The 27,093-nt window shown below is 38.1% G+C and overlaps 1 long non-coding RNA gene across 1 annotated transcript in view; it reads left to right on the top strand.

Moving 5' to 3' along the window:
* The first annotated feature begins 875 nt into the window (after nt 1-875).
* Nucleotides 876-27,093, top strand: part of LOC141507937 (uncharacterized) — a 36,241-nt gene continuing 10,023 nt past the window's right edge. Inside the window, exons 1-5 of the long non-coding RNA XR_012474306.1 lie at nt 876-1,080; nt 1,753-2,135; nt 15,955-16,034; nt 19,942-20,024; nt 26,161-26,231. This is a non-coding gene — a long non-coding RNA (uncharacterized LOC141507937). The remainder of the gene's footprint in view (nt 1,081-1,752; nt 2,136-15,954; nt 16,035-19,941; nt 20,025-26,160; nt 26,232-27,093) is intronic.

Raw genomic sequence — 27,093 nt, 5'->3', positions numbered from 1 at the left:
TCCATTCCAATAGATTAAATAATCTAATCTAATCAAAGATCTCTTCCTACTCTAAATCTATGAAGTTCAGTCTGTTCTGCCTCTATCATTTTTCTTTTTGCCCTATGACCTTGGATAGCTACTTATAACTTTTCTGGGACTTATTTTTCGTAAGATAAAGGACTTGGAATAGATGGCTTCTATGGTTTCTTCCAGTCCTAGATCTATAACCACATACATCTATCTACCCACTAAGTAAAGATCTTATCTCCATCAGGTTTTGATTTAAAATTTCTGCTTCCTGATCTTTTTCCTTGGCTATAGAGTTTCTCCTTCCACTCTTCTTTAAATAAGCCAGTGTCAACCAAACTAAGCCAAAGAAAAGTCTCTTCCCTCAATTTTCAGTGGGGGATTTAGGATGGTTTTTGCTTCTTGTACCCTCTTCTGCATCTTCTCCAGTGTAAATCTAGGGAGATCTAAATGGCTTCTGGAATACATATATCCAGAATTTTTCCCTATAGATTTTCTTAACTCCCCCAAAATTTCACTCCATTATTAGGAAACTCTTATCCATTATTAAACACCCCTTGGAGTTTATGAACCTTTGATACTTTACCTGTTACCTAGCATAACAGGATAGAAGAGTCTATAAGTCTTGTGGCCTAGAATATTAATAAAAGTCACCTCTGAGCATGGCCTGAAAAGATAACGTCCAGGCTGAGTGATCTAAATTTAGATTTTTCCCTTTGTTTCAGTGCCCTGGCCTAGGCACATGACCTAGGCGTAGGCCCTTGGCATGAGCTCCTTTACTGAGCCTCATTGCTCGGCACCCATGAGTAGTAGGCAGGGTTTGCTTAGGGAAGTTCAAATTCTAACTTCCTGCTCCAAGTAGCAGAGGAGGGAGGCAGAGCAAAGGGATGGTACCACATCCAAGTCTGTGGTTGCCATGGACCCCAGCGTTTGTTCTGACTGATTTGCTCAGCCGAATTTTTGGCAGAGTTGTAAGATTGTGTTGGGTGGGTGGAAGGTAGAAAGAGCAAATGGATTTATCAGATTCAGGAAAAGTTTTGTAAAGAGGATCCAATGGAGGAAGAGGAAAAAGTAAGTGTGTGTTTGTCTGTGTGTGTGTGTGTGTGTGTGTGTGTGTGTGTGTGTGTGTGTGTGTGAGTAGAGGCAAAATTTCACCTATTAACCTCAATATGTTGCTTTAGCTATTCTGTTTCTGAAATCCCAAAGCCTGAATTAAACCTAATACCAGTTCTGTAAGGCACACCCTGAGTTAAGTGACTATGTTGTAATTTTTTTGTTTATAATACATGTTCTGAATACATGAAGGCTGAGTGTCCTCAGTTCAGATTTGACTGACTAAATATCCCTGACCTGAAAGTCATTGCAATGTCAAAAAACATTGTAGGAAAAATTAGCATACTCTTCATACTTTAGGGGTTGGCCATGACTGCTTGGGACTTTTCTGCTTAATCTTCTTATGATCCATGGACAACATGAGACATCTGGATAGCAAGAAAACCAGGAAGGTGAACAAAAATGACAATTCTGACTTTAAAAAGTTTAGCTACATCCTAAAATTCCAGAGCACTACAATTTAGGAATTCTCAGCATCTTGGTTGCAGGCTAGACTTCACTGACTTATCTGCTTTGATGAAGCTATGCTAATGCTATGCTTTTAAGGTAAAAACCACAGAATTACAGGTGGAGGGTGTGAGAGGCAAAATTAAGTCTTAATACTCTATCTTTGAACAATTTTTTTTCTAGGAAAAAGATATTTCACTGTGAACTGAGACTTGTAAGATCAGGTAGAGGAGATAGAAGATCATGGAGAGGAATTGTCGTCTTCAACCACTCGGGTGAATATGTCATACACAGAGTGGAGATGGTGCTGTATCTGAAGCAAAGAATGGAGGAGGCTGGACCTTTGTCTGGGTGATTATGGGACAGGAAAACCATTAAACAGAAGACCAAGAAAAAGCATTGTGCTGCCAGTAGGAATAGGAACTGGACACTACTGAGATAGTAGATCACAGGAATAGGAGCTAAGAGACAAAGTCCAGGGATCAAGGAAAACAAGGATACAACAGAGATCATATTGACATTGGAGTGACAACTTGATTTACTCAAGGCAGGGAATGTCAGGGATGGTATGAATTGCTCACAAATCTTTCTCATTCTTTAAGAGGAAATGTTATAAGGGATGGCACTTTCACAGAAATGTCCTTAGTAGTTTCTAATAGAGATTATTCCATGATTCTCAATCCAGATTTTGTGATATTGTGCTGTTGTTCAGTCATTTCAGCTGTAACCAGTTCTTTGTAATTCTATTTTGGTTTTCTTGACAAAGATACTGGGTGGATTTGCCATTTCTCTCCCCAGTTGATTTTATAGATGAGGAAACTGAGGCAGGTAGGGTTAAGTGGCTTTCCCAGGGTCACACAGTAAGTGCCTGAGGCCACATCTGAACTCAGGTCTCACTGACTCCAAGTACTCTTAACTCCTGTGTCATCTAGTTACTTGATATTAATGGTATTCCAGAGTGATTCAAATCATCTCCTGTAATGTGAGGATATCCATCCTTTCCATGCCTACCAGATTAATCTTCTTTATGAAAAGACTTGGTGACATCTTTTCTTTTGCTATAGGCCTGGTCACACATGTCCCAGACTCCAGTTCCACCTGTAACTTCACCCCCCACAAAACCATGCTGTTTCTTCACAGATGAAAACAATAAGGAACTACAATATGGGATCAGACAGGAATAAGGCCATCATTAACTAGTACTGGTATCACTGAATGAAGGGGCACCAGGATACATAACACAGTTCAGTTCCTTTCATAGTTCCATTGCAGAAGCCATAATACACAAACCCTATGAGGTTTTAAATTCTAAACACTCCCTCCCTCTCTCCTTGGTAACCTTCCTATCAACAATCTGATGTTAAATTTCCTTTTACACCAGCTAGGGCTAGTTTCTGCCACAAAGCCTTATAGTTATGGTGTAATGACTTATATAGATAAGCTTTAAAAATCAAACCAGGAATTCCCAGATTCCTTCGCCTCTACTCAAAATTCTTGAGTAGTTCCTTACTCCATATCAAATGGATGTTAAATTCATTTGAAATCAAGACCCAGCAATTAAGGCCCTTGGAAACTGTGCACCATCTTACTTTATTTTGTTTTACAAGTTTTCTTTTATGCTGGACTTCTGTTTTTCTATTAACTCATCATCCCTTTTCCAATCTCTGACCTTGACCTCTTTTTTGCGTAAATTCAAACCATTCCTTATGCATGGAATGTTTTTCCTATCCCAATCTGTTGAATTCTCTGCTGTTCTTTAAAATCTATCTTTTAATATCACCTCTTCCACAAAGCCTTTCCTCATTCTCCTAACTGATAATGACTTTTTCTTTCTTGCCAATGACTTTGTGAAAATATATGGGGGTAGGAGGATAAATGGATAAATAGCTGAAATAGAATCAGAAAGACCAGTATACAAACTGGGCCTCAAATACTTACTAGCTAAGGGGTCACTTTTAGGAGTCGCTTTGTTACCTCAGTTTCCTCACCTGTAAAATGGAAATTATAATATTATCTAGCTCCCAGATTATTATAAGGATGAAATGAGATACTATTTACATAGTTCTCAGCACAATGACTAGTGGGTTTTGTAAAGATCTTTTTTTTCCTGATCATATATTATAATGTTCTATATAGATATTACATCTCCTTCCTAAATCTGTAAATTCTCATCTAAATTTTGTAGCTGAGATAAGCACCTAGAACAGAACAGCAGGGTAGGCAGGGAATCATGTATGCTAAATTGAATCAACTGGGAGATAATTTTATATTTTAAAATGAAGTTATTTCATTTTTAAATACTCCTTCTCCTTTTTAGGTTGGGAGAGAGGAAATAATCAGCTCAACAATGGACTGCTGTTAGTCATCCCACATGGATGAGAATCACTGAGTTAGGTTTTTCAACTTATCAGTCAGTTTCTTCCAATGAACGAGCTGTTCTAAATTTGCCACAAAGCTCCAGATGTTCAGGACAGGAGTAGCTCTCTTTGGTGCAGATTATAGATATTAGGTTCCCCCAAAGTCCCATTAAACTAGGCCACTTTTTTCTAAGTACAAAAATGTATGATCTCATTTAGTTTAATCATCATAATAACATCTTTTGGCTCTTGAATAAAATTATTTTTACTCAAATATCTAAAAATGCTTTAAAAATGGCATGTAGGTTGTTGAAACAGAAAGTGGGGAAAGAAGCCAGCTACTGTCACTTATGAGTTTAACATTGTCTCAGTTTTTGCCTTCGAGAAATGAGAATGATACTTAGCTCCCACCCAGCAGAGTGACTGTGAGAATTAGCGGAGAGTGAAAAATGCTAAGAATTGCAAAATGCCTGCTTGGTAGGTGAGGAGGTTGAGATAAACCAGCAGATGAGAATCAAGGGACAGAATCCAAACACAAGGAAAAAACATTGGAAGATTTCTGGGAAAAATCCCTGGATTCTAGCCCCACAATTCCATTCCATTTGTAAAAGGAAGTCATCAGCAAATGTTTTTTCTTGAATTTTTTTCCATAGGAGAGCTGACTGGAAATAACTCTTTTAAATTTGCAAAGCTTCTTTTTCTTACCTGGAGTAATCAGAAAGAGTGTGGTTTCTACCCCACTGCTGACCTCATGCTATTTCTGGAGGTAGGGAGCCAAGAAGGATTAGGCAAAGGAGGGGTGAATTTGAACTCTCCCTTCCTTACTCTCCATCCTCTTTCTGTTCAATAATAGTCTTTCAGATGCTTCCAGAACCATTCCACTTAAGCCAAGTAGGCCACTACAAGAAGAATAGGGCAGTGCTTCCTTTCTCTATTACTGTATTTAGATTACCTTTAGAATCAAAGCATTAGAAATCAGCAACAGATAGCACTATATTTATTCAGGACTTGCTTGGGGATTGGAGGGGGTAGGGATAATACAGGTAAGAGAGGTACAGCAGATGGTTCCTTTTCTGTGACTCTTTCCTCTACAATGCCCTTCAGCTAGGTGCCTTTGATTCCTCCTCACTCTTCACCCTTTTCAGTTTCCTTTTTTATGTTATCTTCCCCTGTTAGAATGTAAACTCCTTGAGGGTAGACTGTTTTCTTTCAACTTGTATTTCTGTTCCTAGCACTTAGCACTGTGCTATCACACAGTAGACTCTTTTTAAATAATTTCCAGTCATGTTGTGAGAGAAGAAACAAAACAAAAGGGAAAAGCATCACAAAAAACCCCAAATAAGTGAAAAAGTCTATTTCAATCTGCATTTAGATTCCATAATTTTTTCTCTGACTGTGGATAGCCTTTTCCATCATGAGTCTTTCAGAATTAGCTTGGATCATTATATTACAGGGAAGAGCTATGTCTATCATGGTACACAATAAGCTGCTGGCTGACTATATAGCTCTTCTCTTTGATTTTTTCCAGGGTCCAGTTCTGATAACTAGATGTAAGATAAATGATTTACTTACTGTCCCTACCTTTAGGGGATTTACAGTTTAGGAGGGGAATAAAACATAGAAGCATATAAATATGGTATATATAGTATTAGAGGATAATTACATTAGAGACCTGCTTTCTCAATGTCTTAACTCCTGCTCCCTCAGGTGGCATGCCCTTGAACAAGGGACAAATGAGGTCCAATAGGCTGTTACCAGGCTGTTACCAGGAAGATCATGGAAAACTTCATGGTAGTTCAAACCCTGGGAAAGTTACTTAACCTCTCTTGGCTCAGGTTCCTCACCTGTAAATTGAGCAGGTTTGGTGTAGGCCACTGCTAAAGGTCTAGTTGGAACTAAGAACTTGTGATTCCCATGAGGTGGCCCTTGAGTTGGGTTTTAAAGGATGGGTAAGAATTTTTCAGATGTAGAAGGTCAGTCCCTACATTGCAAACAATGAAGTCAGAGATCCAGAGGCAGGAGACTTAAAAATGTATTATAAAAGCTGATATAGTATAATGTGACCAAAGTATTGGGGGGAAGCATGAAGGGGAATTATATGAAATAAGCCTGGAAAGTTAGACTGGAAACAGATCACAGAGAGACTTGAATGTCAAACAAAGGAGTTTGAACTTTGATTAATAGTCAGGTAGACCTTGCTTCCTGGCATCCCTGTACCTGTTCTCCCTTACCTTTCACTGCTATCATTTCAATTCTCTCATGTGTAGAGGACAGCTATTATCCAAGATAAGAGATCGAAATGAAGGTAAATTGCTCTAAGCATCAAATGTAGGCACATTTTAATTTTCCCTAGAATCTGGGTCATGGTGTAACACTTATCCAAAAGAATGATTATCAGTTCTACCCATTCCCCTGCTTCAGGTCAGAGAGCTGTCACTATATCATCATTTTTCCTTCCTCCTGGAAATCTATCACGTCTACTTCACAAAATGTACAAATCAAAGCTGAGAAGACAGATAGGCTAGACTCATTTGTCTAGGCAAAGACCCAAGGCTTCCACCTTTCTAGAATGCCTCCACTGGGCTCTCACCCACCAGGAAAGGGTGAACATTGAAGAGAGGGAGTATGTAGGCTTCCTCTCTGTCTATTCTGAGCAGTGAGATACCATGGTGATGGGAAATCTGGAAACCACGCACATTCTCTCTCAGCATTTCTATAGAGACTAATGCTGGCAGAAGTGCATAGAACTGGAGATGGAAGGGACCTTAGGAGCCCTCTTGTCCCAACCCCCTCATTTTAAAGAGGAAATTGAAGTCAAGAAGATGTCTTCTCAGTACTAAGGACCCTTCTCAATCTAGATTATCCTTCTGCTCTGCTGGCACTCTCTGCCCATTGATGAATTCCTTTCAGGACTTCCATTTTGGGGACAGACCCAGGTTGGCCCTGCTTCATTCATGATTCTTCAAATTTCCTATGTGGTATAGGTGCCTTCTTCCCCACTGATCCCCCACCCCCAGGGGCTTTTTATGAGCTGTCTTTTGTCTTTCCCCTTTAGAAGGGAAGCATTTTGAGGGGAGGCAACTAGGTGGCTCAGTGAATAAAGTTTAGAACGCCAGGTCTAGAGTCAGGAAGATTCATTTTCCTGAGTTCAAATCTGGTCTCAGACACTTACTAGCTGCGTAACCCTAGGTAGGTCATTTAATCTTGTTTTCTTCAGTTTCCTCACCTGTAAAGTGAACAGCAGAAAGAAATGGTAAACCACTCCAGCATCTTTGCCAAGAAAACTTTAAATGGGGTCACAGAGTCAGACAGATATGAAATGGCTGAACAACAATAATTCTTGCGGGCAAGGATTTTTTTCAGGTTTGTATTTATTTCTCCAGAGCTTGTCATGAAGTATGTCGTTACTCGGTTGTATCTGACTCTGACTCTTCATGACTCCATCTGGGGTTTTCTTTTCTTTTTTTCTTTTTTAGCTTTTGCAAGGCAATGGGGTTAAGTGGCTTGCCCAAGGCCACACAGCTAGGTAATTATTAAGTGACTGAGGCTGGATTTGAACTCAGGTACTCCTGACTCCAGGGCCGGTGCTCTATCCACTGCTCCACCTAGCCGCCCCCATCTGGGGTTTTCTTGACAGAGATACTGGAGTGGTTTGTCATTTTCTTTTCCAGATCATTTTCCAAATGAGGAAACTGAGGCAAACAGGATTAAGTGACCTGCCCAGGGTCACACAGCCATCAAGTTTCTGAGGTCAGATTTTCAGATTTGAACTCAAGAAGATGAGTCTTGCTGACTCCAGGCCCAGGATTCTATTCATCATGCCCCCTGGCACATCATGGGTACATGTGGCCATGCCACAAAGTAATCACCTAATAAATGTTTGTTGCCAAAGTGAATTAGCCTCTGTAGTATTGTGACAGAGTAGGAATTTCAATCTAGGTCCTCTAACCTCATATGGAGTGCTTCTTAATTGCATGATGCTGCCTCTCAATGAGTGTACAGAGAAGTCCATTAGAGAGGAAGGATGCCGCACAATACCTATCATGCTACTAAGAGATGTGACGACACCTGGTGCCTCATTAATTCAATAGGAAGCTGATCTAAGTAATGACTACAGAAAAACAGCATTTGGTTCTATTTCTAGCTCCTGACTCTTAATATGACCTTGGGCAAGTCAGTCTCTCCTGGCCTCAGTTTCTCTAACATGTTGTCTTGACGATATTGGGTGGCTTCTGCCCTCCCCCCGGGGGTTGGGTCTATTAATGTTAGCAGAGTGGTTTGAGCTCCTTTGATCAAAGGTGCAACTTGAGTATAAAGTATTGTTACTATATGACACAATGTGGCTAAATATAGGATTGCCGCAGCCTGCTGGGGAACAGACCGTCAGTTCAGCATTAACTGGTAAAGGAGCTCCTGTACCCAGAGAGCCCATCAATTCAATGAGGAAAGGAAGGAGAAAAAGATGCCCTTACCCCATCCCCCTCTTAAGGGGCAGAGAGGCTCATCCACAGGGACCATTCAGGGTGGCTAGGTGGCGCTGTAGAGCTCGGAGCACTGGGACTGGATTCAGGACAGCCTCCTACAATCCAATCCTGGTAAATCACTTAAACCCTGTTTGCCTCAGTTTACTCATCTGCAAAATGGGAGTAATGATGGCACCTACCTTGCACAATTATTTATGAGGATCAAATACAATAATATTTGTAAAGTGCTTGGCACATAGCAGGTACCATATTAAATGTTAGCTAATAAAAATAATAGATTGTTATTGCTCTTGAACGGCTAGGGAAATTAAGATCTGATATCAGAGCCTTACTGAGAAGCCTTGGACTCCCCCTACAACATCAAGCTAAGCCAACAGGAAAACCCTTGAGTCTAGACAAAGGATTCGTAGAGTATTTTGTGTTTGTCAAGAGCAGAGGGGCATTAGTAAGCTTTAGGTAACTCCTTTTAAAGACTAGCTGCTAGGTGGATAGTGGATAGAGTTCTGGACCTGAAATCAGAAAGACCCAAGTTCAAATCCAGCTTAAGAGAAGTAGTAACTGACCCTGAGTAAGTTACTTACCCCCATTTGCCTCAGTTTCTCTTCTGTAAAATGGAAGGAAATGGCAAACCACTCCAGTATCTTTGCCAATACAACCCCACAGAATTTGTCCATGGCAAGTACAGTCAGATACAACTGAACAAAAACAACAAAATAAAGACCTGTGAATGGCTTCCTTATGTTTCTGTGTGAGAGGAAAATTTTTGCTATTTTGAACTTCTTTTTGCTACTTCCCAATAATTAACCCTGATTCCCACCTATCTTCTCCTTGGTCTCTCCAGTGCAGTGCAAGTCACAGTGGATGATCTGCCAAAACTGATAGGACTACTTGTTTGTAGGAACCTGGCTCCAGCTTATGAGATATTATTTACCTAAAGGCAATTTATGGTCCAGCTAGCTGTATTTTTTACAGTTTTCCATATATGCCTTTGCCCTGGCTGTCTCCCACCTCTGGAAGGCAATTTCTCCTCACTACTGCCTCTTAAAAGCCCTAGCTTCCTTCAAAACTCAGAGCTCCTTCTAATAAGAAGCTTTTCCTGCTATCCCCTTCCCATTCCAATATAATCTTGTATTGATTTCACAAATGAGAGGCAGAGTTTCAGGGTTCAAGTCTTACCTCTGACAAAACCTAGATAGGTGACCCTAAACAAACCACTTAATCTCTCAATGCCCTAGGGAACTTGAAGTCCATAAGATTCATGGGTGGTAAATTATATTGGTATCCTTACCAGGAACTCCTTATTTCAAGGATGAGGACCCTTTTTTTTTGCCAAGGGTCATTTGGTTATTTGTAACATTATTTGCTGGCCATACAAAATTATCAGCTTAAAAATTAGTCTGCTAAATTTGGTCAAACATTTAATTAAGTCACCCTTAAAAAGTTCCTAGATCTATTGAATTTATAGTCTCACCTGTGGTTTCTGTGCATTATAAGGCCTGCAGACTGGATGATTCCCCACCCCTGTCTTAGATGTATAAAATTATAGATTAGTTTAATCTATAAATATATATATATATATATTATATATATATATATATATATACATAGTTGTATTATTTCTCTGTTAGAATGTAAGCTTCTTAGCATTAGAGACTACTTCATTTTGTCTTTATATCTTCAGGAGCACAGCAGCTAGAACATAGTAGGCACTTAATAAATGTTTATTGACTTTCTAAACTTTGCAACTCCCTGAGGCCTAATATATTGCTATGTATATAGTCAGCGCTTAAGAAATGCTCATTAAATGATTGAATGAATTTCACTGGAGGAGGATGCTGAAAGTACTCAGATGACAGAAAAATTCACAGAATCATAAATCTTATGACTTGAAATGGATTTTTTAAAAATTTTATTTTTTTCCAATTACATGCAAAGGCAGTTTTTAACATTGATCCATTTGAGAGTTTATGAGTTCCACATTTTTCTCCCACTCTCCCTTCCCTCCCTCCTCCTTATGGCAATGAACAATATGATAAAAGTTGTACATGTACAATCATGTTTAATATATTTCCATATTAGTCCTGCTGGGAAAGAGGAATTAGAACTACAGGGGGAAAATTATGTGAGAGAAAGAAAAAACATAAAAGAAGTTTTAAAAAGTGAGCATAGCATACTTTGCTTTGCATTCAGACTCCATAGTTTTTTGGTGGATGTAGATGGCATTGCCCAAAAAGTCTTTCATGATTGTCCTTGATAAATGAACTGATGAGAGGAACGGCATCCATCCTAGTTGCTCATCTCATAATGTTCTCTTGATACTACTCAATTCACTCAGTATCAGCTCATGGGAGTCTTTCCACAATTCTCTAAAGTCTGGTCACTCATGATTTCTTACAGAACAATAGTATTCCACAATATTCATATGCCATAACTTGTTGAGCCATTCCCCAATAGATGGTCATCCCCTCAATTTCATGGAATGGATTTTAGAGTTCTATCCTTTAGGATTTTGAATTGATTTGCCCAAACACATTTGCAAGTTTTCACATTTGTTAGTTTTCAGGATTAAAATTACAGACCTCTTCATTTCCAGGGAGTCTGAGACAGATCTTTTATCCAATCTGAGCATTTTCCCTGTTTTATACTTTTTAACAGGCACTTAGTGTGAAACAAAAAAAAATCCCCCAAAGTGAATCATTTTCTCGCCTAAGGTAAGTGCATGTAAGTTACTAGTTTAAATGTAAATATATAGTCATCTGACCGGCAGCTGATTCCATAGGTGCTTGGAGGTGTGGGTCTGTCAGTCCCCAAAATAAAATTGTGCTGTTTCAGAATCATACAGTTGATTATTGTGTTTTTCAAATATTTCCTGTTGCAGTTTATAAACAATTGGCTAAAAAGCTCTAATTTGTGCAATTTTTTTGGACCTTTGGGTAGCAGGAGCAGATGCCTACTTCTGTAAATGCCCATTTGGGGAGAGAGTTAGCTTCATCTCTGTCAAGGACTCCCTAAATAGGGAAGCCTCAGGTTAGGGAATGCAAATGCAAAGGGCAGATGGGGAACGCTATCTGGAACAGAGAGCTTCCAACCTTGGGGCTGGCCAGAGAGCAGGGCCTGGCTGGGTTGGCAGACTCATGGTGTGTGAGGAGCATCAATTGGCAGTCTGTTTTCTCTTGAACAGATGTGAATCAGTCTCCTGGGTCTCAAAACTGAGTACTTGCTAGGCAGGTGTCTGGCTTATGGAGATTTCTTCTATGATATGCTTGGGGGGAAAGCTTGAAAAATTCCTGCAGCCTCCTTGCCTAAGGTAAAAGATCTTCACTGATATTGTCAGAAGACCTGAGTTTGAATACCACTCTCAGAAAAGGCACCTGTGAGCAAATGCTTTTTTCTTCCCCTCCTCCTATGTTGCAGATCTGGACCTTGGGCATTAAAGTAAAAATTTCAGAAAGGAAGTTTCTGCTCTTAGCCATTTACAGAACAGCTCTCCAGGAGAATGAGGTCACCTCCTGTGGAACACCTGTTAATCTCTTCATCTTTCTTTGTGTCTTAATCTATAAAATGGGGAGAGAGATTAGACTCGATGGTTTCTGAGATTTCTTTCAGTTATTCATTCCCAAATTCTATTTATAATCACTTAGGGTCTGATTCATTCAGGTGGCATTTGATTTCATTTAAGTTAGGGAACCAGTGGAGCCATTTTAATAGACAAAGCTCAAAGATCACCTGTAATACAATTTCAACTTACTTCCAAACATCTTCCATTCCTCAACTTGTCATATTCCATGTTTCTGCCAAAATGGAATGTTCACCCAATTTGTCTCTCCCTGGCTCACCTCCTTGCTTCTTCTCATATAGTCCTTCAGATGCTTTAGATGTACATCCCTCATCCTCCTTTATGATAGCTTTCCCAATGTCTGAAGCCAGAAACTCTCCCTCCCTAAAGTTCCCATAACAATTTATTTATATCTCTCCAGGATACTTAGCTCCTTGAAGTAAAGAACTTTAGTTTGTTTAGCTTTATACTTCTTTGAATTAAAAATGACACTTTGAATGATCAACCCATAATAAATATTTGATGGAGGCAGTAAGGTGGCACAGTGGATAGAACACTGGCCCTGGAGTTAGGAGGATCTGAATTCAAATCCAACCTTAGACATTTAATAATTACCAAGCAGTGTGACCTTGGGCAAGTCGCTTAATACCTTGCCTTGCAAAAACATACAAAAGAATTGATAATGAATTAATTCATAAGAGAATTAATTTTAACTTCATTTATTATAGTTATCTTGCTTACTAAATGACCATATTTCTATTGATATTTGTATAGGGAGCACAGAGGTCATCTATAAAACTGCTTTATTTTACAAATATATAAACTGAGGTCCTGGCTTCCTTACAGTCCCAATTAAAATTTCACCTTTTACAGGAAGCCTTCCCTAATTCCTCTTAAATTCTGTGCTTTCCAACTCATTTTTTCTGTTTCAGTTTTCATGATACCTTTTTGGAGTGCTATTTCCTTCTCCAGCTCATTTTACAGATGAGGAAACTGAGTTAAACAGAGTTAGGTGATTTGCCCAGGATCACACAGCTAGTAAGTGTCTGAGGTTGGATTTGAACTCAGGTCTTCTTGATTCCAGGTCTTCTATCCATTATGCCTTCTAGATAACCCTTTATTTCTTATTTATCCTGTATATAGCTTGTTTTGCATATATTTGATTATATATTGTCTCCTCCAGCATATTATAGGCTCCTTAAGCACGGTGATTATCTTTTTTCTAGTTTTGCATCCCCAGCAGCTTAGCACAGCTTGAACTGTGTTTTATAAATATTTATTGAATTAAATTGAATTGAATTAAAGTTATTTACCTATGGTCATGTGAGGAGTAAGCCTTAGAAGTAGGATTTGAATCCTTTGCTTGCTTTGCAGATCCTTTTCTATTTAGGGCAGGAACTGTCTTCAGCTCTGTATTACCAGAATCTAGTCCTTTGCACCAAGTATGTATGCAATAAATGTTTATAAATTGAAAAATGAGAGGAAGAATCCAATCAGTTCAGAAGGAAGAAGGCATCAGCAGGTAGACTTCTGCTACCTTGCTTCAGCATCCCACGTGATCCTGACCCCTCCCTGACCTTCTGTACCTGCTGTTTGCTTCCCGGAATGGAGCCCCAGGGAATTGGTTGGGAGCAGCTGCACAAGTCTGTCTGGGCAGCCAGGCCCATGCTGCGCTGAGCAGGGAGCCTTTTACTTGCTTGGGCAAGTGATACCTAGTGGAAAGTTGATTGTTATCACTGCTTCTTCAGAGACTGTGCCACATTTTAGTCTCCTCTGCCTGGCTGCCCATGTCAAATTTCATCCTCACTATCTGTTCCTTGTCAGGATTTTGCCTCTTTTCTCTTTCCTGTGCTCCAATTTACTTACTATGCCTTTCATCTCCTCCCCTCCAGTCTCTCTCTCTCTCTCTCTCTCTCTCTCTCTCTCTCTCTCTCTCTCTCTCTCTCTCTCTCTCCTTTTTTCAATGTACTTGTTGTTCTTCATTCCCTCTCACAATGTACAGAAATACAATTACAATATAAAAATTTGCTTTAAAGTGGAGAGGGGGGTCAGCTCTTTTTTATGGGTAAAAAACTGGAAACCAAGATGGTTGCAATCAATTGAGGATTAGCTGAACAAAAATGATGTATGAATGTAAAAAGTGAGAAAAGACAAAGAGGATGAATTCAGAGAAATCTTGGAAGTCTTTTCTGAACTGATATAGAGTAAAATGATCAGAACCAAGAAAACAATTTATTTTTAAATTGTTTTTGGATTTCATGATTTTTTCCCCAATCTCACTCCCCCCCCCCACTGCCACAGAAGGCAGTCTGATAGTCCTTACATTGTTTCCATGCTATACACTGATCCAAATTGAATGTATTGAGAGAGACATGATATCCTTGAGGAAAAAATAAAATATAAGACATAGCAAAGTCACCAAAATAAGATACCTTTTTTTAAAAATTAAAGGTAATAGTCTTTGGTCTTTCTTTGAACTCCACAATTCTTTCTTTGGATACAGATAGTATTCTTTCATTGCAGATACCCTAAAATTGACCCTTTGTTGCACTGATGAAATGAGCAAGCCCATTAAGATTGATCATCACCCTTGGGGCAGCTAGGTGGCGCAGTGGATAGAGCACCGGCCCTGGAGTCAGGAATACCTGAGTTCAGATCCGGCCTCAGACACTTAATAATTACCTAGCTGTGTGGTCTTGGGCAAGCCACTTAACCCCATTTGCATTGCAAAAACCTAAAATATAAAAAAGATTGATCATCACCCCCATGTTGCTGTTATGGTGTACAATGTTCTACTGGTTCTGTTCATCTCACTCAGCATCAGTTCGTGCATATCCTTCCAGGCTTCCAAGAGAACAATTTCTATAAAAATAACACTGGAAAGACAAACAACTTTGAAGGACTTCATAACTCTGATCAATACAATGACTAAGCATAATTTCAAAGCTTTGATGATGAGTTGAGCTATGTAGAATAAGACCTAACTTGTAGTTGCTGTTGCTTTGTATGGAAATATGAGAATTTATTTTTGCTTGAGATTTCCTATAAGGATTATTTTCCCTTTAAATTGGGGGGGAGAAAATAAATATTTACTAATTGAAAAGATAAAATAAAATGTAAAAAAGTAGAAGTCATGACATATAATCCTCAGCTTTCCCTTGTTTTTTTTTGTGGGGGGGAATAGGGGGAAGACAATCCAAAATAGATCTATTTCATTTATATTACCTAAGTGCAATTATGACTACCTTGAAAAAGGGGACCATACCTTAGCTGAATTTTATACATATAAGACCTAGGAAATATTATGTGAAAACCATACCATTTGGATTTGGATGCTGCTTTATGGGGTGGAGATAAGCTTAGGTTGTCAAACCAATGGAGCAAAGACTGACAGCTCCTACAAAGCTAGAAAGGCTTCAGGAATGTTCTATATAACTGTATCTGGCTTCTGAGGACAATCTAAAAAAGAGGAAAGAGGCTGATTACCAGGGGACATCAAAGTCAGGTTCTGTAACACTGAAAAGTCTCCCTTGATAGAAAAGTTTCCATTTTCTGTTGGTTACAGAACACAAAATAATGAAGAGATTGGCTGATTTATTTTATATTCCTTATAAGTAGGCATAGGCCCTTTGGCAAGGTCTTCAATCACATTTCCTTCTTCTTCTAGCCAGTTATCTAGAGTAGTCTTCTACATAAAATGACTTCCTCAAGAGTTAGCCAACAGGTGATTTTTAAAAGAATTTTGGAGGAAAAGAAAAGAGGGAACAGATTTTTAAGTATCTCCTCTGTCCTTGGATGGGGGTGGGAGGGCAGGTTGAAGAAGAGGGGGGAGCTAGGTAGCATAGTGGATAGAACATTGAGCTTGGAATCACAAAGACTCATCTCCCTGGGTTTCAATCTGGCCTCAGATATTTTCTAGCTGTGTGAACCTGGGCAAGTCACTTAACTCTGTTCATGTCTGTTTCCTTATCTATAATATGACCTGAAGAAGGAAATGACAAACCACTCCAGTATCTCTGCCAAGAAAATCTCAAGTGTTGGAAACAACTGACAACAACAATAAATGTGGTAAGCATTTTACAAATATTATCTCTTTTGATCTCACTTTACTAATATCTCAGTATCTCTCTCTTTTTTTTGACCACAGGCACTCATTAAAATGATCAGTGTTAGAATCCATACCTGTAGACAAAGTTTCACCCTCTTTTTCTCCACTAATGAAATCCTACATCTAAGGGTTAAAAAAGAAGACTCTGAGCTAAAAATCAGGCTCCTTTTTTCTTTCCCCTTTGAATGACTTTGAACAAATTATTTCTCCTCTTTGATTCTCAATTTTCCTCTCTGTAAAATTCAAGAATTAAACTGGATGATCTCTAATTTCCCTTTTATGTTCTTATTAATCTTTCTTCTTGGGTTGAAAAATCCAAAGATTCTAAGACCATAGATTTAGAGCTAGAAGGGACCCTACAGGTCAGTTAGTTCAAATCCTGAATTTGACAGAAAGGGAACTAGAGAGCCAGAGAAGTGAATGATTTGTCTGAGATCATACAGCTAATAGGTAGGAAAGCCTGGATTTAAACCCAGTTCCTATAACTCCCATCTAGCATCTTTCCTACTAGAGCATATTGCCTTCTTGTACCCATAGGCATTCCTTTATTGTTGTTTTTTAATTTAATATTTTACTTTTTTCCCCAATCACATGTAAAAACAATTTTAACATTTTCAAATTTTTCAAATTTTCAAATTTTGAGCTCCAAATTCTCTCCTTCCCTTCCCCATTTCCCCAACTGAGAAGGCAAGTAATCTTACATCAGTTATATATGTGTATATGTATATATATATATGTATATTTCCATTTTCATGTAAGTTGTGTGAAAGAAAACACAGGCCAAAAACCCCCAAGAAAAATAAAGAAAAAATATTTCTGATCTGCATTCAGCCTCTACCAGTTCTTTCTCTGGAGATGGACCTCACCTTTCATCATAACACAGACATTCCTTTGCAATGTTCTACTGAACCATAGTTCATAGTTTTGCACTCTCAAAACATCTTTCTGGTGAGAGAAGTATTGATATATTGATAGTGTTGGTGAGCAAGCTTCTCTTCTATAAGATATATCTACATTGCTGTAATCATATCAGGAAGTAGAACCATCCAGATGTCAACAATTTCCTTGACTTACTTTTATTTGCCATAGAATGTTCAAAAATACTGAAATGGTAATTTCATTCAATGTTCAAGACAGAATGAGATGCCTAGACATACAATTGAGAGACTTATCCAAGGTCATGTAGCTAGTAATGATCAGGAGTGAGATTATAGAATCATGAGATCAAATATTCCGTACTGAAAGGAAGCTTAGAGGCCATCATGTCCATCTACTTCATTATACAGAAGAGTAAACTAAAGCACAGAGAGGTTGTGATTTATCCATAATCACTCAACTAGTAAATATCTGAGGTGGGATTCGAACCCAGGTCTTCCTTACTCCAAGCCCAGTACTCTATCACCTCTAGCACAGCATATACTTTTGGTCCCATGGACATTTATGAACCTTTTTGTTCTCTCTAGTCCAAAACAAATGCACCCACTTCCTGCTCTCTGTACTGAGAGTGTTTGCTGAATTCTTTTGGAATTCAGTGTATATGCTCTCCTGCCAGGTCTGTCAGCAGGAACCTGGGTATTTGATGCTCAGTCTTCTTAAGCAAAAACTGCACAATCCAAAAAGCCAGCTCTCCACACAGATGGCATTCCACTGTTTTCTGAATTCCTCTCTGTACAATAAGCACATCTGTCAATTGGTCTCTAGCATTAGTCTCCTCTTTTCTTTTTTTTCCACTTGGCACCAGAGCTTTAATTATCTGCCATTGCCAGCTGAAGGAACATTTCCCAGTCCTCTTTCACTGTGCCCACCAAAAAAAAAAAAAAAAGAAGTTGCATTTGAAAGAGACAGACATCAGTCTGTCATTGGGACTTGCCCTAGGCAAAAATTAGTCCTCTGGTAGCCCCTCACTTCTCCCTTTGAGAGGTTGGACAGCATGGAATGATGGATAAAGAACCTTCTGTCAAATTTGGAGAAAGCCAGATTCAAATGCTGCTTTTATGATTTGGAAGTATCATGGTACTATAGTCCTGACTTTGGCTAGAGGCGGACATGAATTCAAATCTTGCTTCTGACAGGGACATATTACCTATTTATTGTGAACCTGTTTCCCCTCTTATGAATAAAAATGCCTTTGGCAGCTTTCATAGAGGACTGTAGTGAGTCAAACATATATATAAAACTATGTATTAATGCCACCTTTTTTTTGGCTTTTTTTTGCAAGGCAGTGGAGTTAAGTGACTTGCCCAAGGTCACACAACTAGGTAATTATTGCATGTCTGAGGTAGGATTTGAATTTAGGACCTCCTGATTCCAAGGTCAGAGCTCTATCCACTGGGTCACCTAGCTGCCCCTGTTATTTATAATATGAAAATTAAATTGTCTAAAAGGAAATAGATATAATTCAACTGTATGGTCTTATATTTAGGCATCTTTCAAGGCCTAGATGATAATGATGATGATGTTTGTCTTTTGTTTTCAAAGAAGACTATGACCTCAGGGAGGTGATGCCATAGGACAAGCACATAAATTGGGATTTGAGTGAGGGGGTGCTGTGCAAAGTCACCAGCCATACTTTCTCCTCCAGAGTCATCTGGGTCCAGTGGCCAGATATGGATCAGGATAACTAGAGATGGCCTTGGATCTGAGGTATTCAGGGTTAAGTGACAAGGTCACCCAGCTAGTAAGTGTCAAGTGCCTAAGGCCAGATTCAAAACTCATGTCCTTCTGATTTCAAGGCCCGTGTTTTTTCACGGCCCTAGATATAACAAAAATAACAATGTTAATGACATTTCTGTAGTAATTTAAGGTTTACAAAGTGCTTTACAAATATATTATCTCATTTTATTCTCACTATAACCATGGGAGATAGGTGTTATTTTTAATTCCCATTTTACAGATAGGGAAACTGAGGCAAATAGTGGTTAAGTCACTAGCTTAGTGTCACATAAGTGTCTGAGGAAGGACTTGAGCTTTATTTATACATTATACTACCTACTGTCTCAGAAACTCCTTTGCAAAGTTTTCTCTAATCCCTTCTCCATCCAGAAATGAAACTTCTTTTGTCAGAATTTGAATATATTTTATACTCATATCTTGTTCTACTCTGGATTATCAAAAAGTATTGTAGACTCTATAATGTAGATTACTACATGTTTGAATGTGTGTATATTATATGTGTATGATCTATGATGATAAGGAGTATCTCTTAATTATCTTTTTTTTCCCATACCCCTCCTACCCTCCCCATTCCTAGAGTATAAAAACTCACATTTTTGTCCTGGGCTGCTGTCTAAAACAAATCCCTCCTCTGCTTCTTGTTGGATCTTGCTCAGCCTACTCTCCCTCTCTTGGATGGGCTTTATCCAGGGCTCAATGTCTTTAGAGGTATGGAGAATGAATGAGCACTTATCAATCCATCCATCTCCAGTCTAAGACTCTTATCAAGGAAAAAAAATCATCAAATTTTCCTTAGCCACATTCCAGTGTTCAAACCTTTAGGCCTGATGTCATTGATTGTGACTCCCTTCAGGCTTTATTCATCTAGTTTGGCATCCCATTTGTCATTAGACAATCTGTGAGTCATTAACCTTAGGTTGGAAATACATTTGGAATCCAGTAATCCAGTCACCCTCATTAATAAACAACGTGGAACTCCCACTTAACATTACCAATCTTCAGGTTTCCATCTTTAATCCAAATTTACATTGTTACTTAGAGGTGGTGGTGGTGAAGGATTGAAGAATCAATCAATCAATCAACACAAGAATTTACTAAATACTGGATGTAGGTGTATATTTACTAAATACTGATATAGGTGAGGATTAGTACCTTGAATGAGAATGCTTGTCAAACTCTTTTTTTTTTCTTTAGGGCTGCTCACTCACCTTTGGGGTTTACCTGTCACACAACTCTCACCTTGGACTCCAAGTAGCATGCACAGCAACCATACTCTGGTAAACTGCCTTGGTAGATGGTCTAAACCACATCAATGGTAACAAACAGGCTTCAAACTTATGAGTGAGTTAGGGGGATGCCTACTCCAACATGTGAAGACTTCTCCCAGAGGAATGGGCAAATGACAACAATTAGTTCTAATGGCTATGAAGGCAGCTGAACCAGATGCTATAGAGCACTTGGAGCTTGATCAGAAATCAAAGATGCCAAGGTCATCCACTGCATCCTAAGCCATTGCTAGTCATCCTGACTTTTGTCTTGCTAAGGGACTTCAATGACTGGAAGAGAGTGAGGCTGTGTTACTTAAATCCAATTCACTCCAGAGTCAAGACATCTCTGAAATGTCTTTGGGCCTCTTAAAAAATGAAGGATGTGTTCTTTCTTCTACAACATGCCCCAGAGGAGGACAAGATAAAACATGTGAAAAATAGGTTTTTACTTTTCCTTGAATGAAATTCCTTAGGAAGACTTCTTTTCAATAACTTCCTTATTTTCCATTTAAATTTTTTTTTCCCTTCCATAAAGAAAAAATTGTAGAGTACTTCAACTTCAGTCATTCCTGGTTGAGGAAAAAAATGCAGAATCTATTTTCTGAATTCCTTAGCAATTATTCCTCCCACTATAGATATTTCTCAATTCCATTTCATGTTTTTAAACTCAGTTCTCTTAATAAGACTTTACTTAAGAATGCCACCTTTAGTTCCTCAGACACCAGTATAAAATTCCCTTTTCATTTCTGTCCTCATGTAGTTGTCAGAAGCCTCTGAGCACATCTTTCAGCAGCTCCTCCCCTCAGTAAGCTGCTCAAAGTCATTTTGACTAACTTCATTTAATTAACACAGGGCAGATTCCTAACTAGGGTGGAATAAACTGAGACAAATCAGGGATAGAAGAAAAGAAATTTTTATTCAATATAAAGGAAGGAAGGAAAAGGGAGCAGAGAATGCTAAGAATCACACTGTTTTTAAGCCATCCACAAACATTCATTAAATTGTTAGTATTTTTAGTATTTCATATACCTTTCCTGTGTTTTTATGCAAGCCATCTTCACATGCCAGGAATTAACTTCCTTTTTCATTTCTGCATCTCCTTCATTCTGATTTATCTTCATGCTCAGCTCAAATGTCCCTTTCCTACATGAACAGCTAGCTCATGACCATGTATTTATTCTCTCTCTCTCTCTCTCTCTCTCCATGTATGTATGTGTATATATATAATATATATAGGTATGCATGTATATATGTGTATGTATAAGTAATTTCTTTATATAGGCAAATAATACTATATAAAAATACATATTTTATTATAGAATTTTGAAAATTCAACAAAAATGTTAAATTATATTGTTATAGTATACATGATATATAACATCATATAATATGCCATATTTACACATATATGTGTATGCATATATATATATATATATACCCATATAAGTATATTCACATACTCTACTTTTTTGCCCTTGTAGTCTTGGGGCCTGGCACATAAGTAGTGATTAATATAATCTTAATTGATTGATGGATATAATATTTTTGTCAAATGACTGACAAATTCACTATTGTGAGAACTAAACTATATCCATATAGTCTCATCCTTGCTATAAATGAAATCAGAAGGCATTAAAAAATCAAACAAAAAAAATCATGCAACTAAATAGTAGGATGGCTCGCTGATTCTCCTTCTCCTTAGGAGAGGGCAAGGGAAATGACTGATCAAGGGCTGGTTTTACTGTGACCCCAAAGAAGACAGCATTTTATGGTATGTTAGCTGACATATAGACAACAAATATTTATTTATTAATCAATCATGTACTATGTGCCAGCACTAAGAGAAATGCTGGTGACACAAATATAAAGCATAGAGAGTCATTTCCTGTCACAAGAAGCTTACCTTCTAATGTAATTTAATGTAAGGTGTCAGAAAAGAGCTGAAGAGCTGGGGGAAACTAGGAGGAAGAAGGTGAGGCCAGATGACAAAGTCTGGGACGAGTTAGAAGCAAAGGCAGGAAGAAATGAAACTTGGCTACCCCAGAATGGAAGCCTCAGAAGGAAAACACCAGTTCCATGCCACCCTCTTCATCTTTCTCAGGCTTCTCAAATTGGCACTGGACCAAGAGAAGTAATCAACATATTTCATGTATCCTGATGCTGCTTCTGGACCCTCTCTTTGCTGGCATCTTTCACAGCTTCTCCTCTGAAATTCATGTCATCAAATTACATCACCTGTATAAATTCTGAGAGCTATCATTCATTCAACTCTGGGTCACTCTCCCTCTTTCTTCAGTGAGTTCAGTAACTCATGGTCTCCCCTTCCACCCCAATCCTGATTCTTATTCTCGGGTAATCCAATTAATTATCTTAATCCAATCAAGTCACATCAATGACTTCTTTTTGAAATATCCTGGTCTCCTAGTTATTCAACCTCAATTTACATGACCTATGTTTCCACTCTACTCACTGGTGGTAGCACCTCAGGCATTACCATAATCCTAAACTGTTCTTCCTAGACCTTGAACTTTGAAATTCTTCCATGCTGGATCACAATTTCTAGTGCTTTCTCTCTTTCACTTACCTCACTCCTAAACTTCTTTCATCCTCACTCAAAGCTCCAGTCCCTCTATTCCTTCCTCAGTCTATCATCTCTGCTGCTTGGAATCACTTCTTTCCCTTCATCTTCTGCCCATTATATGACCAATAAGGCTTTCCTTACCCCCTTTTTCCTCCCCAAAATGAGTTTTCAACTTCTCTGAGTTTGTCTTAATGAGGGACAAATTTTCCAGAGTTTTGGCCTTAAGAAAGAGCAAAACTGAATTAGGTTAATATTCACATTTATTGATATTGCACAGGTAGTTATATGAGTGATGAATGTGTGTGTGTGTGTGTGTGTGTGTGTGTTTGTCTAGCTAGAAAGCCAAGCTTCCCCAAAATGGAGTCCACTATTGGGGTTTATATATTTTTGACCATCAGAAGGTGGGATGAAATGTTACCCCCAGCTTGTATGGTCCTTCAACCCAGGATGGGGCAGGGATAACTCAGGAAAAACATGGGAAAACTGGTGGGGGGGGGGAACTTGGTGGAGCCAAACATTAGACATTTCAGTAAAAGGAGTGCCCTATTTTAATGCTAAATACCTTTAAGACTATCTTGATGGGATTGAGAAGGCAAACTTTAGTTTTGTTTACAATCAAGGCTTTTTCAAAGCACCCTTTACAACGGATAAATTGAACTGATTAGCAGGATGGTTCTTTAGTATTTATGTGAAGGTGACTTCAAGCACTAATAAAGACCCAGAAAATTTACACACACACACACACACACACACACACACACACACACACACACACACACACACAAACAGACACTATAGGAAACATAAATGTTTATTCCCTTCCCCCCAACTGAGCCCTCATTACTATACAGAAATATTTTTATTTTTCCTTATTCACTCTCTATCCTTCAGATCTCTTACAAGTCCTCCTCTCTATGTGCAGAGAAACTTCATGCCTAGAGAAAATAGATACCATCTACTCTACTGTAATAGCTCTCATTCCCAATTTTGCCTCAAAATCCCTTGTCTTTGTACCCCATTCTTTTTTCCTTCCTCTAATCCCCAATTTTTGCCAAAATTTGTCTTTTCTCTCTACCAATATGGTGAATCATTGAAAGTAAGGCACCATCTGAGTGCCTAAGGAGAGGTAAACCAGTCTAGGTCAGAAACAGAGATCAAGCTTCTGTGCCAATCAATCAAAGGGCTTGCTGTACCAACTTAAAAAACGTCTCTGCTATTTCATTCCGGTGGCCTTTAGTATACTTTAATGGCAATATCACTTTAGTATCACATTTCTCTTCATTGACCTTTATGCAAATGTTCTATGGCACACTTTGATCTGATTCCTGTAATTCCTCATGAGTATACCTTCTTAATATACAATGCTACAATGCTAATATACACTTCTATGTCTCCCTTTTCTTATATTGTTTCTTTTGAATAAAATATACCTATCTAGGAGGGAGGGGCAGGCAAGTGGCATGATATACATGATATATCAGATAACATCATATAATATACCACATTTGCATGTATATGTGTATAAACAGATAAACATATATATACCCATATAAGTATATAACATACTCTTTTGCCCTTGTAGTCTTGGGGCCTGGTACATAAGTAGTGATTAATAAAATCTTAATTGATTGATGGATATACTATTTTTTACATATTTATATTTTACATATCAAACAAGCCGTCTTCACATGCCAGGAATTAACTCCCTTTTTCATCTCTCTACCTAATCATCTCTCATCTTCTTCATTCTGATTTATCTTCATGCTCAGCTCAAATGTCCCTTTCCTACATGAGCTGCTAGCTCATGGCCATGTATTTTTCTCTGGATAGAGAATACCAAGATAGAGTACCAAGCCTGGATCTACTTGAGTCCAAATCTGCCCTCAGGTAACTGCTGTCTGACCCTGGGCAAGTCAATTAATCCTGTTTGCTTCAGTTCTTCATCTGTGAAATGAACTAGAGAAGAAAATGGCAAATCACTCCAGTATCTTTGCCAAGAAAATCCCAAATGGGGGTAATGAAGAGTCAGACACAATTAGAAAACAACTCAACAAGAGCATAGTTTGCTATGCTATGACAGTAATTCCTCATTCAGTACTCCTTCCTCTGTTGCCTAAACTTTATTTTTTGTTATATATAGACAACAAAGACCATGGTTTTTATTATTGGATTCTTTCTTAGATTTTATCTTCTATGAATTTCTGGGTTTCTCACCCTTTATTCTTCTTCCTTATTTGTGGTTACTTGATAAAGTATCTAACTTTGGAGATATACATAGACAATCATTTTTCTCCCCCATGTTTATTAGCTCTCTTTTATTAGATTTGGCCTTGTTAGGTATAATCCTTATCTAGTCAGGAATCTGTGAATTCAATGTAATAATCCATGAATCAGAAATCAAAAGTTCATTCTCAGACACCTTCTTGGCTAGTTATTCACTTTCCAAATTCATTTTTCTTTTCTTCAAACCTTGCCTTTAACATGCGGTCAGAAGGAAAACACAAGGCTGTGCCCATCAGTTTCTTGTCCAATACTTAAATATACTTTAGATTTTTTTTGAAAGTGTCATTTATATCCAGATAAATTAAAAGAGATGGGTGGTTGACATGAGATTTGATAAGTCTTGGAAAGTTTTGTTAGTTTTTGATAATAACATAGTACATAACTGTCAAGTTGACAAATAGCTGCCTTAGTACCTCTCAGCAGTTACCAATCACTACTAATTACTCTTCTTTTCTTTCTGCTCCTTACCAGATTGGTTAGTTCTTGGTTGGTTAGTTCTCCATTATTGAAGAAGACCAAAATAACATCACTATGTTAGAAACAAGTTATACTGTGTTCAATTGTAGCTGATCAGACCAAGGTGAGCTCAGAATGCTCTACCACAGGTTTAGCACAGTCTACACATAGTCCATGTGATCACCTGGGGTGGGTTCTCTCACCAGATATCTTCTATGACTCTACTATATCATTCTTAGGAGGTCAAGAAATTATTTTATGCTTAAAACATCCTGCTCTCTCCTCTTTGGGAAATGTCCCAGATATGTTTTTAAGCTCTAATTTTACAGGTCTCCTCCTTTCCTTCCCTTTCTCCTCTGACTTGCACTCTTCTACTCTGCATCATCCTAAGGGGTCAAGTCTCTTTTCCTTCATCCTGGCCTTTTTGCTCCTCCTCATTGAAGTCTTGTTTCTATTTCCTATAGGAACCCTTCATTTTCCCTAACAATCTCAAGTGGGGAGATGAATTCTTCATATCTTTTGCCCTTTTCTCCAGGAATAAGATAAAACTACACTGGGAATTGAGATAATAGTCACTGGTCTGTGGCAGAAATATAAACATCACATCTGTCAAGGCGTGATATGAAAACTCAGAGTTGCATTAAGTAGTATTTCTCTTCTTATTATAATGTAACTTGGAGACTTTCATAGGGAATTTAGTATGCCAGACTATGCTTTCATTGTAAGGTAAAAATTGTACTGAATTTGAAGTTAGAGGTTCTGGATAAAAAAAATGCTTTCTTAATGTGTGATCTTAAGTAAAGTGATTTAACTTTACCTCTCTAGGCCTCTGTTTCCTCATTTGTAAATTAAAGGACTCCATGACTTCTATGATCCCATTCAGTTCTAAAATGTTGGTAAGTAAACCAAGTAATTTCACAGTTCTGCAAAAACCTGAGAAACATAGGGAATTATAAGACTTCTCTGTGTCAACTATTTACTGATTTTTTTTAAACATTTGACTCAGTAGAATAACATTTTTAAAATGTTTCTCCTCAAACAAGATGTTTCCCATCTGTGCCTTAAATAATACTGTATCCTATAGAGGAAAATTTGTTCTACTAAGTATTAAAATCAAGCAAAGCATAGGAATCATGCTTGTCTTTACCAGTGTCATGGATAATATCTGTGCTGGTTTACATATGAGAAATTATACACTGCTTCCATTGGTTCCTAAATTTCTCAATACCACAAAAGTTCATCATTTTGAAACCAAGATTCTTCCAATGATACATATTGCTGCAAATCATAGAGCACTAGAATCTCAGAAAAACTTCAAACATGTGGTAGACAAACATAAAACTGTTTTGTAAACTTTAAATCATTTTTAAATGTCAATAATAATTATTATTTTTATTAGCAGATTCTTATGAGATACAGATAGAAATCATCCTAGGAAAATCACAATCCTGCATATGCAAAATTCTGCATTCAATATGCTGTAGGTGAGAAAAATATGTGCTTTTAGGAGCTGAATTAAAAATATTGAGATATTAGTTCATCTTCTCTAGGCTCAAGGAAAGAATATTTGTTACCAGTAATAGAAAGGATGACAGTAATTCCTCATCTTTCCTACCTGATTTTTGATTTCTTCTGCAAAGTCTCCATTTTAAAAGGTCTTGTGATCCACAGGACTTGGAGATTATGAGTGTTTCGGTACAGTGACATCTAGTAAAAACACTGTTCTTAAATTTTTACCAATCAGTGGTGTTATTGGGT

This window comes from Macrotis lagotis, chromosome 1 (assembly GCF_037893015.1).
Source record: "Macrotis lagotis isolate mMagLag1 chromosome 1, bilby.v1.9.chrom.fasta, whole genome shotgun sequence".
In the NCBI taxonomy this organism is placed as follows: Eukaryota; Metazoa; Chordata; class Mammalia; order Peramelemorphia; family Peramelidae; genus Macrotis; species Macrotis lagotis.
Note: the sequence above shows the minus strand (reverse complement) of the source record. Positions and strands in the feature narration are given on the sequence as shown.